The 6000-nt window shown below is 44.4% G+C and overlaps 1 pseudogene; it reads left to right on the top strand.

Moving 5' to 3' along the window:
- Positions 1-1671: 1671 nt before the first annotated feature.
- Positions 1672-6000, top strand: part of LOC135559938 (F-box/LRR-repeat protein 18-like) — a 63742-nt pseudogene continuing 59413 nt past the window's right edge.

Genomic DNA, 6000 nt, shown 5'->3' with positions numbered 1-6000 from the left:
CTCTCTGAAATATCAGGGAGTGGATCCAGACTGCATCACATCAGGCCGTGATTCGGAGTCCTCTCCTCTCTGTCTCTCCTCTGTCTCTCCTCTCCTCTCTGAAATATCAGGGAGTGGATCCAGACTGCATCACATCAGGCCGTGATTCGGAGTCCTCTCCTCTGTCTCTCCTCTCCTCTCTCTGAAATATCAGGGAGTGGATCCAGACTATCACATCAGACCCAGATTGGGAGTCCCATAGGGTGGCGCACAATTGGCCCAGCGTCGGCCGGGTTTAACACACTGACCTCACACACACAGACACAGATCGGCCGGGTGGGGCAGGCCGTCATTGTAAATAAGAATTTGTTAACTGACTTGCTTAATTAAATTTAAAAAATGTATTAAATTCATTGATAGCATGGGCCAATGTTGAATGTTTTAATTTTATAACAGGAAAAGAGACTTATTCTTAGACTTGAATAGCAGGCCAATGATGGAATAGCGGGCCAATGATGGAATAGCGGGCCAATGATGGAATAGCTTGCAGTTAGCTACTGATTCCTTCCAAATCACTCCATGTTGAATTTTGCGATCTTTAACTTGTGTAATGTTAATGGTCGATGAGCACCGATACATTTTATCTATAACTTCTCATGTATCTTATGACAAGGATTTACCAGTAGATTGTAGACTTCATAATGCTAACTGCTAGCTAAGATTGTGAACGTATGACATCAGTCCAATCAAAGCTACTGTAGTTTAACGTGATGTCATTTTATCTGTGACCAATGACCCAGAGCCTTCTTGGATGAGCACTTCTAATGTAACTCTATGGCAGCACCCATAGAGGGCTTGAATTTTCGAGCTCTACCCTTGGACTTAGCGGTGACGTAGTGTCCCCATGAGTGACAGAACACTGAGCCAATTACAGCGCAATGCTCCTATTTTTTTTGCTGGCTCTCCCCACCACAGAAAGCACTGAGCTAGGCTGAAACACCTGTATTTTGGAGCTGCCTTACTCTAGAAAACAAGAGATCTTGTTTGTATGTGGCTTTATTAACTCAATTATATATATTTTACATTGTTTGCAAACTGATATGTGACACATTAATGACAAAATAACATGCAAAACAGGCAAGCCCCCCAAAAAAAAAAAAACATGTTGGGCTCAAAACAGGGACCTGCCATCAAATCAAATGTATTTATATAGCCCTTCGTACATAAGCTGATATCTCAAAGTGCTCTCCAGAAACCCAGCCTAAAACCCCAAACAGCAAGCAATGCAGGTGTAGAAGCACGGTGGCTAGGAAAAACTCCCTAGAAAGGCCAAAACCTAGGAAGAAACCTAGAGAGGAACCAGGCTATGTGGGGTGGCCGGTCCTCTTCTGGCTGTGCCGGGTGGAGATTATAACAGAACGTGGCCAAGATGTTCAAATGTTCATAAATGACCAGCATGGTCGAATAATAAGGCAGAACAGTTGAAACTGGAGCAGCAGCATGGCCAGGTGGACTGGGGACAGCAAGGAGTCATCATGTCAGGTAGTCCTGGGACATGGTCCTAGGGCTCAGGTCAGTTGAAACTGGAGCAGCAGCACGGCCAGGTGGACTGGGGACAGCAAGGAGCCATGTCAGGTAGTCCTTGGGCATGGTCCTAGGGCTCAGGTCAGTTGAAACTGGAGCAGCCTGGGGACAGCAAGGAGTCATCATGTCAAGTAGTCCTGGGGCAAGGTCCTAGGGCTCAGGTGCTCCGAGAGAGAGAAAGAAAGAGAGAGAGAAAGAGAGAATTAGAGAGAGCACATGTGGGGTGGCCAGTCTTCTTCTGGCTGTGCCGGGTGGAGATTATAACAGAACATGGCCAAGATGTTCAAATGTTCATAAATGACCAGCATGGTCGAATAATAATAAGGCAGAACAGTTGAAACGGCGTCACTGGCGATCCCCATTCTGTCACAGACCCCATAATGGCTATATAATAGATTCACAGATGTCACACCTTTCCATCTCTAATGAGCAAGACAGACAAGATATGATCTTTCCTCTTAAATAGGAACTTGTTTCCCATAATGAAAACATGAACAATAATTGCCAATTGAGGCCCTAAAGGAGAATTGAAGTCTATTTATTTATTTTATTAGCTAGTATGAACAATTTTGGAGTGAAATTACATTCGTTTTTTTTTTATAGGGAAAAGACAACCCTCTCTGGGGAAGACTTTGTAGGTGTAACTTCCGGAAAATGTTACGTTCTCAATGTTCCGGTGAAACGCAGCGTTTTTACTTCCGGTCGTTCCTGTCAGATGAAGCTAGTTCTCTGCTGGTAGACATGCACTGATTAAAAACACACACAAAAAGACTATGACTTCGTCTGGTAACGGAAGAGGATTGGATGAAGATATGGACAATCAAATTGTACAGGTTGGTTAGAATAAACCAGCGTAACGTTAGTAAAAACTAGCTAGTTTACTGTTAGCTGTCTACCGGTGTTAGCTTGTAAGCTATCTACTCTGGCGCTGTCTTGTCAGCGAACTCAATGTCTGATTTTATTTCATTTTTATCGGTTGTCAAATGGAAATAAAGGCATTGCGTGAGTATGATATTTGGGTGAAAGTGTGTTTTTGATAGCCGGTAACTGGCTATTCGGCTTAATCAGGCTGGTAATACGCAATTCATGTTTAATGTATAAGTTAGTTACAGTCTGAAACGACACATGAAAATGTTCCTTAATAGAGATCTGATCTGGTAGGTATATTACATGACTAAAAGTATGTGGACACCTGCTCGTCGATGGGCATTAATATGGAGTTGGTCCCCCTTTTTCTGCTATAACAGCCTCCTCTCTTCTGGGAAGGCTTTCCACTAGATGTTGGAACATTGCTGCTATAACAGCCTCCACTCTTCTGGGAAGGCTTTCCACTAGATGTTGGAACATTGCTGCTATAACAGCCTCCACTCTTCTGGGAAGGCTTTCCACTAGATGTTGGAACATTGCTGCTATAACAGCCTCCACTCTTCTAGGAAGGCTTTCTACTAGATGTTGGAACATTGCTGCTATAACAGCCTCCACTCTTCTGGGAAGGCTTTCCACTAGATGTTGGAACATTGCTGCTATAACAGCCTCCACTCTTCTGGGAAGGCTTTCCACTAGATGTAGGAACATTGCTGCTATAACAGCCTCCTCTCTTCTGGGAAGGCTTTCCACTAGATGTAGGAACATTGCTGCTATAACAGCCTCCACTCTTCTGGGAAGGCTTTCAACTAGATGTTGGAACATTGCTGCTATAACAGCCCCCACTCTTCTGGGAAGGCTTTCCACTAGATGTTGGAACATTGCTGCTATAACAGCCTCCACTCTTCTGGGAAGGCTTTCCACTAGATGTTGGAACATTGCTGCTATAACAGCCTCCTCTCTTCTGGGAAGGCTTTCCACTAGATGTTGGAACATTGCTGCTATAACAGCCTCCTCTCTTCTGGGAAGGCTTTCCACTAGATGTTGGAACATTGCTGCTATAACAGCCTCCACTCTTCTGGGAAGGCTTTCCACTAGATGTTGGAACATTGCTGCTATAACAGCCTCCACTCTTCTGGGAAGGCTTTCCACTAGATGTTGGAACATTGCTGCTATAACAGCCTCCACTCTTCTGGGAAGGCTTTCCACTAGATGTTGGAACATTGCTGCTATAACAGCCTCCACTCTTCTGGGAAGGCTTTCCACTAGATGCTGGAACATTGCTGCTATAACAGCCTCCACTCTTCTGGGAAGGCTTTCCACTAGATGTTGGAACATTGCTGCTATAACAGCCTCCACTCTTCTGGGAAGGCTTTCCACTAGATGTTGGAACATTGCTGCTATAACAGCCTCCTCTCTTCTGGGAAGGCTTTCCACTAGATGTTGGAACATTGCTGCTATAACAGCCTCCACTCTTCTGGGAAGGCTTTCCACTAGATGTTGGAACATTGCTGCTATAACAGCCTCCACTCTTCTGGGAAGGCTTTCCACTAGATGTTGGAACATTGCTGCTATAACAGCCTCCTCTCTTCTGGGAAGGCTTTCCACTAGATGTTGGAACATTGCTGCTATAACAGCCTCCACTCTTCTGGGAAGGCTTTCCACTAGATGTTGGAACATTGCTGCTATAACAGCCTCCTCTCTTCTGGGAAGGCTTTCCACTAGATGTAGGAACATTGCTGCTATAACAGCCTCCTCTCTTCTGGGAAGGCTTTCCACTAGATGTAGGAACATTGCTGCTATAACAGCCTCCACTCTTCTGGGAAGGCTTTCCACTAGATGTTGGAACATTGCTGCTATAACAGCCTCCACTCTTCTGGGAAGGCTTTCCACTAGATGTTGGAACATTGCTGCTATAACAGCCTCCTCTCTTCTGGGAAGGCTTTCCACTAGATGTAGGAACATTGCTGCTATAACAGCCTCCACTCTTCTGGGAAGGCTTTCAACTAGATGTTGGAACATTGCTGCTATAACAGCCTCCTCTCTTCTGGGAAGGCTTTCCACTAGATGTTGGAACATTGCTGCTATAACAGCCTCCACTCTTCTGGGAAGGCTTTCCACTAGATGTTGGAACATTGCTGCTATAACAGCCTCCTCTCTTCTGGGAAGGCTTTCCACTAGATGTTGGAACATTGCTGCTATAACAGCCTCCACTCTTCTGGGAAGGCTTTCCACTAGATGCTGGAACATTGCTGCTATAACAGCCTCCACTCTTCTAGGAAGGCTTTCCACTAGATGTAGGAACATTGCTGCTATAACAGCCTCCACTCTTCTGGGAAGGCTTTCCACTAGATGTTGGAACGTTGCTGCTATAACAGCCTCCTCTCTTCTGGGAAGGCTTTCCACTAGATGTTGGAACATTGCTGCTATAACAGCCTCCACTCTTCTGGGAAGGCTTTCCACTAGATGTTGGAACATTGCTGCTATAACAGCCTCCTCTCTTCTGGGAAGGCTTTCCACTAGATGTTGGAACATTGCTGCTATAACAGCCTCCACTCTTCTGGGAAGGCTTTCCACTAGATGTTGGAACATTGCTGCTATAACAGCCTCCTCTCTTCTGGGAAGGCTTTCCACTAGATGTTGGAACATTGCTGCTATAACAGCCTCCACTCTTCTGGGAAGGCTTTCCACTAGATGTTGGAACATTGCTGCTATAACAGCCTCCACTCTTCTGGGAAGGCTTTCCACTAGATGTAGGAACATTGCTGAGGGGACTTGCTTCCATTCAGCCTCAAGAGCATTAGTGAGGTCAGGCACTGATGTTGGGCGACGAGGCCTGGCTCATATTCAGGGTTCCAATTCAGCGAAATTCAAACCTTGTCTCAGATGTAAAAAAAAAAATTGAGCAAATTTGTCAGGACTGAGACTACTCAGGAACACTCAACATGTTTTGGAAAGCCGTTCTTGCAGAATAAAAAAAAACAACAACATTGTTTTTCGATTTTCAGAAGACTGAAGTGGGTTTTGCTCTAACTTTTTTATTTTTTATTTTTACCTGGGCTTTGTTCATTTCTTTTGTTCCTGACAAACTTCCCAGGTGACAAGCATACCCATAACATGATGCTGCCGCCACCATTTTTATATTTAAGTGTAGACTTTCTACCTTTTTTGCTCAAAAAAAAAGTAAACAATAATAGCAATAACTAGAAGTTGGGTAAACAAAACTTTCCTGTGGATATTTTGTGAAAACTTTCGAGCCGCTGAAGGACAACCACAAAGAGGAGAGGAGGTTTTACATTTATTTTTTATTCATCATTCTCTTCGCTTGAAAGGAACATTTACATGAACATTTACATGACATTGCAGTACCACGTGTCAGGCTGTATGTACCAATGAATTGTGCTATTACAGCCTGATTTAATCAAGACTAGTAGCTAGCCAACTGTCACACCACGGGGCTAGCTAGACTTGTGTATTACAGCCTGATTTAATCAAGACTAGTAGCTAGCCAACTGTCACACCACGGGCTAGCTAGACTTGTGTATTACAGCCTGATTTAATCAAGACTAGTAG

The sequence above is a fragment of the Oncorhynchus nerka genome, linkage group LG15, assembly GCF_034236695.1.
Source record: "Oncorhynchus nerka isolate Pitt River linkage group LG15, Oner_Uvic_2.0, whole genome shotgun sequence".
In the NCBI taxonomy this organism is placed as follows: Eukaryota; Metazoa; Chordata; class Actinopteri; order Salmoniformes; family Salmonidae; genus Oncorhynchus; species Oncorhynchus nerka.
The sequence above is the reverse complement of the archived record's forward strand: the minus strand, read 5'-3'. Positions and strand labels throughout refer to the sequence as shown.